The following is a 15,923-nucleotide window of genomic DNA, read 5'->3' as shown; positions in this document are numbered from 1 at the left end:
CAGACGAAATTCTGGACGCAGTAAACGAGTCCAAGATAACGCAGCCCCCGTTATCGATCGAATCTCCAACAAAGGGCGAAAACTGGCAATGAGAATGCACCAAGAATTTTTGCAAAAGTATTCACAGACTATCTAAAAGAAGAATCTTTCCCCGTGGGGTGGAAATTGTATTGATCGTTAAGCTAGGTAGGTCAATAGACGAGCCGAGATGCTACCGACCTATCTGTCTTCTGAATATAATAGGCAAGGTTCTCGAGCGGATCATATATAACCGGTTATATCGAATAATTGATAGTGGCGGTTGTTTATCAGACAGGCAGTGTGGCTTCCAGAAGGCTCGATCAACGATTGATGCCATCAAAGTGTTTTTTGAACTAGCTAGGAAAGCCTTTGACGAAGGAAAATACTGCGCACTAGTGACTCTCGACGTCAAAAAGGTAGTCAATTCTGCCAGATAGAATCTTATCATCGAAGCGCTGATCGTGGCACAAACGCCAAATTATATAATATTAAGTACTGAAGCTGACTGAAGCTTGCTAAACAGAAAACGGAACTGGTACTTTTGACGAAGCGAAAACTGTTCAGATCTTCATCCGCTCGCATACCGTTCATTCCCAGCTATTGCTAAAATACTTAAGAATAACTTCCGACTCAAAGCTCAATTTTAAGCCCCATTTAAAGCTTACTGGGCAAAAAGCAGTGACCATCACTCAACATTAGCAAGGATGCTTCCCAATATAGGCGGTCCGAAACACAGCCGATTATTACTTTTATCGCGAGTCGCCAGCTCTGTTCTTTTATATGCGGCACCAGTGTGAGTATCTAGGCTAAAGATTGTAGAATATCCCAGACAGTTTCAAGCTGCATATTGGTTCTCCGCACACGTTCCTTCCACCGGACAACATCGTATGAGGCAGCATGCGTAATTGCGGGGATGATTTCAGTGTTTTAGCTGATGAAGCAAGCCGCTTGTACGAGAAGCAGGAAACGATCCTTAGCAAGCAATCTGGGTACAGGCTAATCCCGAACATTAGGATGTGGACCACACGAAACCATAACCCGACGAATTACGACTTGACCCAATTCTTAAGCGGACATGATAGGTACAGAAAGTACCTCTGTAGGTTCGGTTTGGTTGAATCATCAGATTGTTTTACATGTGAATGTGGAAAAGAAGATGCGGAACACGTTTTCTTCATCTGCCCAAGGTTCGAACGCCCAAGGGGAAACCTCGAGGATGAGCTGAGGTACCCGTAACGCTGGAAAACCTGGTAAGCTATATGGTGAAATCGGATACTGCGTGGAATGCAGAGTAGTGCTCCAACGGCTAAAAGGGGCAGAAGCTGAACGGAGGCACAGAAGTGAAGTTAATGCAACTACCACCACATAAAGCAGAAGCAACTATTCCATAAACAGTTAACAAACTGAACAGTTTCGCGAAGCAATACCAGAACGGTGGTCCCGCGGGGAAAGTGTGGCGAAAAGATGGGAGGCTTTAGTCGGTAAAAGTCCAGCATGCGCATCCTCGATTCCAGATGCGTTATCATGATGGATTTCATGGATTTCCCCCAGCTACAGAACTTAAAAAATGCTGATTTGTGCCATCTTGTTAGTAGTGACTTGTGTGAAATTTCCCGACTAGCCTTCACAAAAAATCTCAAAAAAATTTATTGCGGGGTTCGACTTGAAACTTTGAGGGATGATTCGTAAGACTATATTCTATCGAATTAGTAAATAAAAAAAAATTTAAAAAAATGACTGATTGTGGAAAATCACCCTAAGCGACACACACACTGCGGCAATCATCACACCTTTACAAGATATGCTCCTCTCGGTTTATGCGTGATTCCCACTATGTATGCAACCGCCTCAAGTAGCAGCCGCCAATTCGATTAACACATTATCACTTGCTGTAAATTCATTCAATGTAATGTAATATAAAAATATTTATTTATTTTCGGAAAAATAACCATCTGCTAGGCTGATAAGAGCATGAAGTGGAAGCTCCGGTTGAAGTTGGTTTTGTTTCGCGCTTGCACCCACATCACGTACATATTCCGTGCACTGCAGCATGGAATACGAAGATGATACAAACTACGGACAGTTACGAGGGTATCATGAACCTTGTACTTTCTGAAAAACCACTATCAGTCATGTAGTCGCTTTATGTGATGTTTACTACCAGGCTTAATCTACATGTCACCATTTCCCGGAGATTTCCTTTAGTATGTTCTTTCCGCCCTCGTCGCTCAGCCGCTTAAAGGTCAATCGAATAGAAAGTGTTAAATTTTGCTTGGAGATATCAGCACATTGCCAAAACGTGCCAGTCGCTTTTGCTAGATGTAAACTATTTAATCTAGTTTCGATGAGCCACGGAGTCTAGACAATCGAAGGCCAAGAAATTGATTGGGGCGGCTCTGGGAAAAATAGCGAATATTCCCAAGTTCATTGATAGTGCACATTACACAGAAATCTATGAGTAATTGCTACATGTTCGGGAAGTCGTATTCAATGCACAATCTGTAAATCCATTCGTAATCAATTTAGTGCATTTATAACAGAATGAAAGCCATCGCAGCTATCCTACTTTCTAAAAATGAATCCACCAAGCAATTCACACAAATCGAGGATATTCACCTTCTGTGGCCTAAACGCAGAATGACCTACTCTCAAGTAGCTAATTATTACAGTGAAGTTATTTCGAAGTATGTATGCCTGCAAATTGTAAATAATTACAATTCTTAAAACGTGACAATTTCGCTGACTTTGTGTTATTTGTTCAATGCAGCACCTAATCCTTATTTTATTCACCAGGTGAATGTGCTGAGAATGTTTTGTGTAATTTTATCACCCCGGAATTTACCAAATTTCTCAGCAGAGCGGCATTGACTCTGAGTCATTTGTTTGCTTCCTGCACAACTGGTACATGCATATCTTATCAAAAACACCGTCTCGTCAAAATATAAACAACAAATGTATGTATGTACACGCAGGTGAAAAATTTATTTGGATATGATTACGAATTGCGTATCATCTGTTCCCGATATTTTCTGTAGTATAGATTAGGATCTGCATACATATATCTTATTTTTCAGCTTCTTATTTTTTCCTTTTACTACGTTACCTAATTTTAGGCTTTTAAAAACACGCGTTCAGATAAATCTGATAACAATGAATTTAATTTTTTACACTTTTTCAAAGGTATATATTTTATTTGATAGAACTGTGGTTATAAACTGGAATTTAATGAATATAAATATGAGGTTCAATCTATTCGTATTCATCTATTATTTCAGCTTAATGGTGTCTTATAGATACCATATCTATTATTAAGATTTGTGTAAAACAAAACTTTATTAAAATCAGTTTACTGTCTGTTTGTCCGTCCGTCTGTCTGTCTGTCTGCCACACGGATTTTTCTTGGAGACGGTTGTAGCGATTGGTAGGAACTGTGAACGCTCACGCAACCGTGAGTTACATCATTCTTCGTCGAATTTAAGGGGGGGGGGGCGGTTCCCACATAAGCAAAAGTGGCGTGCAATTTTTTTTTCACCAAATAGAGTCATGCAGGGTATCAAATGAAAAGTCAGTGCTTTCCGAGGCCGTTCAATTTTGTCATTTATTGAAAAGGTGGGGTGTAAAGGGGGTTGAAAGTGATCATTTCTTTAACGGCGCTCTTTTCAGAATCTACTGAACCGAATAACCACTATATGGTGCCTAGCCTCCTAAATACCCTCCATACCGATATCTACTCAAATAAAGTTAATCATAGTATATTACGATAATTTTCAGTAATTAGCTGCTGAACCCCCTAAGTTCCGCCTGGCACCATGAAAGCAGCATATAGGCTATGATATAAAGTACGATCCTACCAAGTTTGGCGAAAATCCCACTATTACTAACTATTACTAGGTCAAAGTAGTCACTTCTTTGCATTCAAGACTTTGAACTTGAAAGTGGATATTCTCACATATATTACGTTCTACGTGCTAATGGGACAAATGCACACTCAAATGTCTTTCCAAAAGAAATACGCAAAATCTTTCATACCTGAAGCGTCCAGCTTCCGGTTTCCAGACTTGTTTTATTATGCTTTAGAGTATGTGAAAATGAATCAATCAAAACGAAGCTCCAGACAATTCTGTGAAGGGATAGAACAAACCACAAAAGCATCCAAGTTATACGAAACTGTAGCCAAAGACAAGGCAATATCTTCTGTCTGTTTAAAGAAGGAAAATGAGACGTTTACCAAAAATGAGGAGGACAGCGTACATCTGCTTCTCAGAACTAATTTCCTCCAATTACATTTTACGTGACAACTCGACAACGTACACAAGTGGAAACAAGTTGTAATACCGGACGTTCGGCGCTTCAGAAAAAAGATTTTGTGTTCTTCTTCGTTTTCCATTCATACATATGTAGCTAAGAATACAAAATATTCCGCAATATTTTTCTAAACTCTAAGATACACATATGTACACTGTATAAACAAACATTGTCTATTACCGTATTGATAAATTGATCTAAAGGGGGCTTTACACGCAACGATAACTCGTAACAATTCATTGAACGATTTATCGCTCCAACAAATCGAAAGAGTAGAGCACTGTTTACACGCTACGCTAAATTGTAACGATTTCTTGTCAAATGTCACCCTACATCGACCCCCCAGTCTTTATAAAAGCTTTAACCATGGAGGAAGTAGTGTTGCTGTCGCTGTACATCGGTTGTTTGGTGAGAAAGGTGAAGAAGTCGCGAAAACCAAGAACACAGTGGAGCCACGTTCCAACATGTCGTTACGATTCCCAGAAATTGATGCCGGCCGGCATCAACCATCCACTCCAACTCCAATCCCAATAAATCGCTACAATCTCCCGTTTACACACAACGATAAATTGTAACAATCTGATCGTTACGATAAATTGCTACAACGTATCGTTGCGTGTAAAGCCCCCTTAACACATCTTCATGCATTTCCACTTTACTTCGCGCACAAAAGCACGTACGTAAATTAAAAACGGCTGGTAACTAGGTACACACATGTCTAATATACTGGTTACTACCCACGAGCTTGATTACACATACATATTCATACACTTCCTCAAGTAATTGACGCTGATATGCAAATAACTAAAAAAGGAAAACTAAAACGTTCCCATGTCCTGCATCGCCCATGCTGCTGCCGAATTTTGTATATTGTACTCTGTATTTGGAATAAACTTAAGGGGGGTTTTCCGGTAAATCAGTTAAAATATGGTAATATACTGTTATTAACTTTATTTGTGTATATATCGGAACGGGATGTTTTATACCAGAAAGAAGACCAGTGCCACAAAGTACTATTCGACCCCTCTCATTTGATACCCCAAATGACCATATTCTAAGAAAAAAAATTACACCTCCTTTTCGCATGTATGGCGAGCCTGCTTCAAACTTAGCACAAAATGGCGTCACTAGCTGTATGTAAAGGGCACCCAGGTCACATGTTCTCACCAAATTTCGTGATAATCAGTTCTGTCGTTTCCGAATAATTCGGGCGTGGCAGACTGATAGATGGACATGCAGAATCGAATCGATTTGATTAAGGTTTTGATTCACACAGAGAAGATCGCCCTATTACTGGGTGCAAGCTGAATGTACCTGTTTTTTTTTAAATCCCTGAAAATATCCAGGGCGAAAAGACACTAATTTTCGCTCTTCTATCGATGGTCACGATTAGAAGGGGCTCAACGCCACAACGACAATTCCTCCATCGCTAAGAGATACAGTTCCTTATTATCCGAGGTATGCATCGAGATACCGTCTTAGCAGATATAAGCATTGAGCTTAAATCACAACACCCCAAACTGACCCCAACACTAGCTAATTTCGTGACGAGAGGGATTAGAGCTATACATAGTGGAAATCCAACACTCCCGTTGAAATCACAATCAAGACTATTTGTCACCAAGTTCGGGCCCACTCAAGAGCTCAATGAGGTATTCAGGAGGAAGTATTTTCTTCGCCAGACGCCAGAAGTTTACGCCAGTGGAATAGGACCAGTGTGTCAACTGCCAAAACTTCGGGCATAATGCCCAAACTGTTCAATCTTGCAAAGGTGCGTAAAGTGCAGTAAGAGCCATCTGTGTGAGGAATTTCCAAGATCCACAACAGAAACACAAGGCTGCTGTAATTGTAGTAAAAACGGACATCCCATGAGCTACCGCAAATGTCCGGCATACAAAGAAATGATTGCCAAAATGAAAGTTGGCAAATCGAAGAAACGAATTGGCCTGCACGAGTCAAGCTGTCAGTCAAGCAGATGTCACAAAGTTTGGCCCAACCAGGCATATCATACGCACACGCTGCTAGGAACTGCACCCCAACTGTCTCAAATACGCGTAACCCGAACTAAGCAGTTTTTAAGAATTTAGTCGGAACTTGCGAATCAGCCAAAACCAATGAGCATTGCTAATTCCTTGCTATCAAACTTTTAACGAATGGAATTAAATGTTGTCACATTAAATTTAACGGCCTTGATCTGAGTCGCACAACGTGTCACTGTCCAAGTGTTTATTGATAGTTTGAAAGCAGATATCTATTGCGTTTCAGAAACACATTTCGAAAGCAGGCACAATCTCCAAGTCGGCGGATATAACATTATCTGGAGTGACGTCAACACTGGGCTGTCAGGAAAAACTTTATTTTTCAAGGAATTCCATCGACAACCTGCTCACCTCCTCCACCGCACCGCGGCAGCAATAGTAACAAGTCGGGAAACTGGGAGCTGGACGCTTCAAGTATGAAATCTTTTGTGTATTTCTTTTGTAAAGACATTTAAGTGCGCGTTTATCCCATTAGTGCATTTGCAAAGAAGCGACAACGTTGATCTTTTATAACTTGATTAGTAATAGTACGATTTCCACCAAACCTGGCAGTATTATGCTCTGTGTTATAGCCTCCACTGCTACTCCGCGGTGCCAGGATGAACTTAAGGGGGTCATCCCGTGTGTCCGATCGGCGGAATCGATTTTTTTTTTGGCATCAGTTATATCTAGATATAGTGTAGAATATATGGGCAAAGTAATTTTTTGATATTATAGTGTTAAACACGTGATAAGTAACATGCGATAATTGCGATTCATTCAGTACCTTTTTTTTTATTCATTGAAGAAGCCGGTAAAAAACACCAAAATTCACAAAAAAAAAGTTTAACACGCCACCAAAAATTTAGCTTTTAATATTTTTTAATAATCCTAGTTTGCGGACAGTAGTTAAGTCTGGACGTTAAAATGCCGTTTACTTTTTTTCTTTAAGATGATCACAGCGGTCTCTAGCGTGGCAGTAGAAAAACACCATTTTTTTGGAGATGGGTGTATAAATTGCCTTGTATTTCACTAACCAACTATGCGATCGGGGTGGAAAAATTACTATGCACGCTCAAGGCATTAGTAAATCTATGGTGAAAAATTTGTATTTGTATCTTTATCCAGTTCTTCACAAAAAATTTCTAAAAAAAAGCGAAAAAAACGACCTTCACACGGGATGACCCTCTTAAGGGGGCTTTTGCAGCCAATTATATAAAATTATAGTAATATACTATTATTAACTTTACCACCATATAGTGGCAGCATCTTGATTTTTTGATTGGGTAGTTTCAAAGAATGGGTCCGTTAAAGAAATGATTAATCTCGACCCTTCGCACCCCTCACCTTTCCAACAAATGTCAAAACTAAGACCGGCTTCGGAAAGTACTAACCGAGACCTTTTCTTTGATACCTCGCATGACTATATTTTATGATAAAAAGATTTTACACCCCCGTTTTGCATGTATGGTGATCCCCCTTAAATTCGACGTAGAATTCTGTATCTAATTGCATACCTGAGCGTTCACAGTTCCCACTTTTCATCAAATTTGGCGTCAAACGCTACAACTGTCTCCGAGAAAAATGTGTGTGACAGACATACAGACATACAGACTAACAGGCAGGCAGTAAATCGATTTTAATAATTTTACACAAAACCTTAAAAATAGTAGGCGAATTTTGGTAGTTTTCGTCTACCTCAAATACAATTCTCGAACTGAGCAGCTGGGCCAAAACCTAAAAATCTTGGGAAATCTCCAGTTGTAATCTAAGTATTTCGTTGTTGGTGGCGATTTCAGCTCATGGCACACTTTCTGGGAGATACACAACTTAATTTAAATGGGGGACCCCACTCAAATGGATCCAAGACCCTTCCTTGCCAGTCTACGTTGACATGGTCTTGCCAGATACACCGCCAAGACTCAGTAGTCAATCAACCCCTGACTACTTCCTGCTGCCTGAAGAAACTGCTCTGGACTTTCAAGTGATATCTTGCAAAACTCTACCAGGCGTGTCTGATCATTTTGCAGTTGAACTTAAACTTTCTTCCCAACTACAAAAGGGGGTAATGACCACCACAAGATCATTCGCCCATACCGACTGGGATAAATTCAAGTCAAACATAGTGCCAAGGTTGAAATTGAAAAAAATCGCAACTAACCGTAATTTGCCAGACAGAGAAATCGTCGGAAATAACAATACAGAATTCAAAACATTGCTTTAACGGATTAATTGGGTGACGAATTTCTGCAATTAAGAATTTACAAGAAAGCTACAAGAAATTATTAAATTCGGGCTAAATATGTTTCAACATATTAACTGGCTAAAGGGCAAACGGTTTAAATCCCGCAACCTCGAACACATCTGCATCCAGGAACACATCTGCAGCGACATTAGGAAAGCACAAGCCCTTGCGGAATCTTTCGTGACTTAGCTTAACACCCCTCCGTCTCAAAACACCCCGACTATATCGTCGATTGTTGGTTCAACCACAGTGTATTAAATAGGGAGTACCCACACTCAATAGACCGAACTTGCGAATGTATTCCAAAAGCTTTTCCGTACACATCATAGGCCCCCAACATCTGGCAGTATATACATGTAGTTTAGTGCCTATGATGTGTACGGATAAGCTTCCCCAATACACTCGCAAGTCCGGTCCATTTCAAATTTATTTATCATGAACTCTTCTGTCGAACCAACGGGTTCGCAACATTTTCTGAGTTTATTACAACTCACCGACTTAACCAAAAACTCAAAAAGTAAAAGATCCTGGGGGCCTGATGAAATCCCAAATTCCTTCTGCCTGGAAAGTAGTAAAAACTATTGCTATCCGGCATATCCCTACTATCTAATTTAGTTAAACTTTTGCATAAAGCGTTGACAATTGGATTGGTGCAGCATTGCAATCTCAATAACAGTAATGTTAACTGTCATGTCACTTTTATTCATGTATATTCATGTAGCAGATATTTGGGGTAACCCAGATCACTAGTTCGGGTTCCGTTTCAAACAGGCAACTCCTCATTCCCAAGAAACTTGATCTTCTTTCGCAGTGCCTTCAGTCGTCGTTGGTTGGGAGCCCTCCCAGGTTCCCGGATTTCTTTCCATCCGATTCGTTTCAAATTTGACGCACATACTTACTAACTAATAATAATAATAATTAATTTATTGTCAATGCAGTCTTCTATTCAAATAAGTCTGGAAGCCGGAAGTTGATCAATATAGGTATGAAAGGTTTTGTGTATTGCTTATATAAGCATGTTTATATGGGCATTTGTCCTATTTGTAACTAACTCGTAATGTTTATGTATTTAGTTTGTAAGAGGATATACTTTAGTATGATACTGACATTTAAAGACTTGGAATGCAATAAATTCGCACAAAAGTGACAATTTGACCTATTGTAAATCTGTTAATAGTAGTGCCATTTCCACCAAACTGAGCAATACTTAATGTTTCTAGGAGAAACTTAAGTGGGCTCCCAGTCAATTTCTAAAAAATACCCTTATAATAAATATGGTAATATTAACTATATAATTGTAGTTAATAATAACTTTAATGTATATCGGCATGGAGAGTATTTTGAGGCCTAAATACCATGTGCACGAAAACGATATTTTTTTTTAGATTTTTCGGTTTGGTAGTTTCTGAAAGTCAGTCCTCGAAGTAACTGACTGTTTCGGACACCCGCATCCGTCTGTTTTGCAACCAGTGTGAAAACTACTATCGGCATTCGCAAGTACTAATCGAGGCGTTCAACTTGATACCACACATGATTATATTCGGTGAAAAGAAAATTTACACCTTTCTTGTATGGCGACCTCCCTTAAACTCAACGTGGAACTATGTTACTCACTGTATGAGAAGATTCGCAGGTCCCACCCTTCTATTAAATTTTATATATAAATGGGGGTAACCGTTTCTGAGATAGTAGGTGTGACAGACTGACAGGCAGACAGACAAACAGTAAACCGATTTTAATAAGGTTTTGTTTTACACCAAACTTTAAAAAGGTTCTAAAATGGGCCCCACTATTTCCAGATGCGTGTCAAATTCCAGGATTTTCTCTTTATCTGAATAGATTATAGTCTGAAGCAGATTTTTAGATTTTTTTTAATATTATGTTTAGATATGGACTGGATAGTTTCGACAAGATTTGAAATCGCGCTGGGCTAGAGCAGGCGCCATTTAGAATATTTTATTTTTTATAAGTGAAATTTTTAACTTCAAAGTGTAATAAATAAGCATTTCCAATTCAAGTCGATAGCTTCTGTTATCTTTTTCATGACAGGTTAAAGAAAGATGGTCAGTTTTCGTGTTTTAACAGTGGACTAACCCTTTCAATTTCAGATGGCAATCTTTTGTCATGGGTCGATAGTAGCACCATTGACAATTACCTTGTGTCCCGCCTGATTTTTGAAGAAATGTGGAACGATGCTTCTGTCATAAACTGCACCGAACCGTTGTTTTTCCTGGGGTTGATTAGCCTAAATACGGCGATTTTGGTTACTAGACCAAGAAATGTACCGATGGTGTGAAATATAAATACCTTTAAATACACACATTTTTAATTGAACGATACTTTTCGTAGTACGAGTAAACACCGCTGTTGTGGTATCAGTTTTTCCATGATGATTTGCTAAACAATACTGAATAAAAGTGACATGACAGTTTGACACTAGACTAGATACCGGTTGTTGTGCCGTTGATGATGATAAAGAGTCACTACCCCAAATGATCAGGGAGTTACAGGATGTTAAACAAAACTTATGTATAATTCACAATATTCTGTTAATGAGCTTTTCACCAAAATCTTGCTACTTAGTGTTTAACGCTCCTCTTGTCGATGCTCGTGCAGTTACAGAACATACGTGGTGTAGTCCTTCGACTGAAGACAACTATCACAGAGAACTTTTAAAGTGGCAGATTTATTATATATTAATCAAAAAGTTCATATTTATTATCTTCTCTCATTTTCCTATTTTCCTCCAAAATGCTTTAAAATCAGTAATTTTGGTACGGTTAATTATTAACGTACATTCATTGATCAAATATGTTGTGATCGGAGTCTATATGTATATACATAAATGTACTGGGATCGTCGCCCTTATACGACTTCCATGATGTGTTCATATTCTTTATACCGTATTTAGCACTCGATCTACAGTTACATATTAGTTAATAATCATGAAAAAATCACTTTGCGGTTTGTTATTTAAGCTCCATGAGTCAATGACTATTCAGTTTCTTTACAAGGCGCCCAATGGGACTTCATATTATCATATATGAATGAACTTAACCATTTGACTGCCATGTGGTTCATTCATGATTACATATTGCGTCTCATTCAAAATCACGGTCCTCTGCGATCTCTACGGCCTTCTCTCTATTACCCGAAGAAGTGGACCGAAGAGACAGAGGTGGTAGCAAAAAAGTGAGAAGATGGTATGAACCACAGTTAGATACTAGACAGCTACCTCACTCCCCCTTGCCCCTCAAGGGGGGAAATCAGTGCGAGTACACACGATTTCAAATTGTTTTGCCCTTGAGCATGAGCGAGATGTACCGAAAACCCGATCAGCTGTGTTTGACATACCGCCCGGACTTGCCAATGCATTGGTGAGATTGGCAAGTTTTTGCTTATGCATAAGTGAATACGTGAAACAACTTTTTGCTAATGGGTGAGCACGCCGTAGTACGAGAATAGCAAAAGCTCACCGATCTCTCTCTTACCAATACGATTTGACGAAGATTATGCCTTTTCCTTGTTTAGCGTCTCTGATGTGTACAGATAAGCTTCTGCAAGCACATTTGCAAGTGGGGTCAGTTTTGTAAGGGTACTGCCTATAGTAGATCTACTGTGGTATGAACGAAGGGTGTCAGGGTGGGTGATCAAAATAGCTAGGGATTTTATTTAAGGTTGTAGTAGCGAGGAGAAAATTTTTATGTTCTACTGTTATTATCGCAATTCTCCACCAGAAATGAATAATATAGAGTAGAGATAAAAAAATTGTCTATCTGTCGAAAGAGCTAGCGATACAGACTCAAGCGGCCATGTCATTGATTTAAAAAGGCTGGTTCTTGTATTTGGAGATGAATTCATTATACTGATGGGCATTGATCGCCATTAAAAGATTGTTTAATATGGATAGCGCAGGAATCAGGGATCCTACTATTATTAACAAAGTTACGCTGTGAATTTACTACTCTCGAAGACATCACAGGTAAAACATATTTTATACACAATAAATAGTGACACATATATATATACAGGGTGCGGTAGCATAACTTCCTTTTTTCAAAACTCAACAAAAACTATTGTATGCGTCGGAAAATATTTATTTATTTTTTATAATGTAGGTACATGTCTAAAGTTTTTATTTACATTGTTTTGAAGATCAAATCTGTTAGGTGACGTCCCCCATTCTCCATACATTGCGTAAACCGATTTCTGGCGTTTGTCATGACTCTTGTTAGCATAGCAGGTGTTATGTTGGCAATTTCTTCTTGGATGTTGGTGTTCAAATCTTGTAGGGTTCTTGGACGGTTCACATAAACACGGGGTTTCAAAAAACCCCATAGAAAAAAATCACAAGGGGACAGATCGGGAGAGCGTGCCGGCCATTCCAAATCGCCTCTAATGGAAATAAGGCGCTCTGGAAAGTGTTCCCTCAAAACAGCCGTCGATGCTCTTGAAGTGTGTGATGTTGCACCGTCTTGTTGGAACCAAGTGTCCCCCAAATCCAAATTTTCTAGCCGTGGGAAAAAAAATTCTGTAGCATGTTTACATGTCGGTCCGAATTCACTGTCACTATAACCTCATTTTCCTCAAAAGACCAGGGACCAATAATTCCAGCTGAGGAAATTGCACACCACACTGTGACTTTGGGTGAATGCAAAGGCTTTTGATGCAATTCTCGAGGGTTGGTGTCAGCCCAGTAGTGCATGTTTTGTTTGTTAACCGACCCACACAAATGAAAATGGGCTTCATCGCTAAAAAAAACAATAGCACCCTCGGGAACGACATCAAGAAGAAGCTCACACGCGTTCATCCGAGAATTGAAGTCACGTTCTAAAAGTTCCTGCACTATCGCACTTATAGGAATGAAAATGAAGATCATCACCAAGAATTCTTCTCACAGAACGATCGGTTAGTCATAGGGCAGATGCGTGTTTGCGCGCAGAACGCCGTGGCGATCGCAACATTGACGCTCTCACTGCTTCAATGTTTTCAGGTGATCTAACGGGCCGAGGGACTCCAGTTCTTCCTTTTGTCGCACTTGCAGTTTGTCTGAATGTAGTGACCCATGTAACAATTGATTTGCGGTCTGGGACGGGAGCCAACGGGGCTAAATTAAAGCGATTCCGAAATGCACGCTGTGTTGCAATAACCGAACATCCGCTTGAAAAGTAAACCTCAACGGCAAAGGCACGCTCCTCACTATTCCAACGCATGATGACGACTGAACCATGTCGGGGCAAAACTTTACAGTATCCCCTCTTGAACGAGACCACTAGCGCTCCGCTATGACATCAACTAACTGAGTGGCGCGCATTTTAAAAAAGGAAGTTATGCTGCCGCACCCTGTAGTATATCAATACGTGTCATCAATGAAGCATCTGAAATATTGCCAGATTACAGCCTCTTATTGTATTTTTACTTTTTAAGGATTTGTGCAAAACACTGCTTTTGAAGGAACATCTTCATAATTGATGGGTCCAGATGCCAAGGTAGGATGGGAACTGAGGGAATGATACCTAGAAGGACCTTCGATACCTGGCTAGCCCCAAGGCATGAGAGTGCGTGTTGATCCAATACTTTTGTGGAGTTCTACTTAGGTGACAGCGAATCTACATGGTCAAGTTCTTCTTTCTTCTTGGTTTCTTATCGAATAGCTTAATCTTCATAATTGGCTATCGTCACTCCGGACGGTCATTTTGACCTGTGCAGCCAACTTCATTGGCATTTTTTCCGAAACCTTGGAGCTGCGTGTTCAGTCGCACTTTTCCGCCAGGTAGGAGGACTGTGAGTCAGAGCCTTGCTTGGAGGGTATGCAGCCACCCTACCCGTGTGAGACTACCAAATCAGTAATTACCGAGAATAAGATCGGCTGGGCTATAAACAGCTTCTCCACATATAAATCTCTGCGTCCAGATGGCATAATGCCAATCATGCCACAGAAACAGCAAGAAAATGTTGTGCTTTGGCTTGTCGAGATTTACCCGAGCTGTATATATTGCGATACGTTCCACAGTCTTGGAGACGCGCACGAGGGATTTTCATACCGAAAGCGGACGGGCGCGGACATCAGTCCGCGAAGGTTTTTCAACCAATCAGCCTCACCTCTTTAGTGCTGAAGACGCTAGAGCGCGTACTGGATATCCACTTAAGGGCGATTATTGAGAGACTGCCTTTCTCCCAGTCCCAGCATACCTACATTCATTTGACCACAGCTGTCAACAGAGGCACCCCCCAGGGTGGCGGTGATCTGATTAATAGTGATATATAAAATTTTGCGAATATTGGACAGGAGACTTTGTGATACAGTAGAATCCCGATAATTCGTTTTTCCCTGACGATTTGGTACGAATTATCGGGATTACTAATTATCGGCATACAAAATAAAGAAAATTAACTTTGGTAAAGAACAAATTTGTACGAATTTACCGGAAATACTAATAATCGATGTACGAATTATTGGGATTCCACTGTATTAGTGTCAGTGATGTTTCCCTCATCATGGAAGGTGCGTTGAGAAAGAGGAGCTTGTTGGCTGCAAGATGCGGACTCGGCAGAAACGCAACCAAAATGTAACTGATGCTATTTAACACCAAGACAAGGGTGCCCGAATTCCACCTACCGCGGCTGAATGAACAAAAATTGGTTCTTTCCTCCAATGTCCTGGACCCAAAGCTAAATTGAGGATTGAACATAGAACTGCAGGTTAGGAAGGCCTGTATAACCTTCTGTGCTTCCAAGAGAACCTTTGTAAAGCAATGAGGTTTCCGGCCGAGGATGGTTCTCTGGATGTACACAGTTGTGATGCGTGTCATCCTAACGTAGGTTCTATTGTTTGTGGCTTTGAACAAAAAATACAATAGAAAAAAGCTTAATAGGATTCAAAGAACCGCGTGTGTGCTACCGGGACTCTACAGTACTACCTGGCGGATGCTCTCAATGTACTCCTACATCTCCTCCCCCTAGACCTCCACATCAAATACATTGTAGCGTGCAGTGCCGTCAGAATACGTGAGTACACATGCTAGATAACGAAGCCCTACGGCTATATATCATCCTACACAAAGTACCTCGGGACACGTGTTGCAAAGCTACAACAGAGTATTCTTCACGGATCAAAGATGGTCCGATGGCTCCGAGGTTTCGCCAGTATATACCAGGCGGAAGTAATGCCGATACGGGAAACTTGTCGATGGCTGGTGCATGTTTCGAGCCCCAAGCGTAACATAGCCATTCTGATTGACAGCCAAACGGCCATTAAAGCCTTATACTCAGCGACGACATCCTCTAGACTGGTGGGACAGTGCAGAAATACACTGAACAATCTGGTCGGCGCG

The sequence above is a fragment of the Hermetia illucens genome, chromosome 1 (assembly GCF_905115235.1).
Source record: "Hermetia illucens chromosome 1, iHerIll2.2.curated.20191125, whole genome shotgun sequence".
Lineage (NCBI taxonomy): Eukaryota > Metazoa > Arthropoda > Insecta > Diptera > Stratiomyidae > Hermetia > Hermetia illucens.
Note: the sequence above shows the minus strand (reverse complement) of the source record.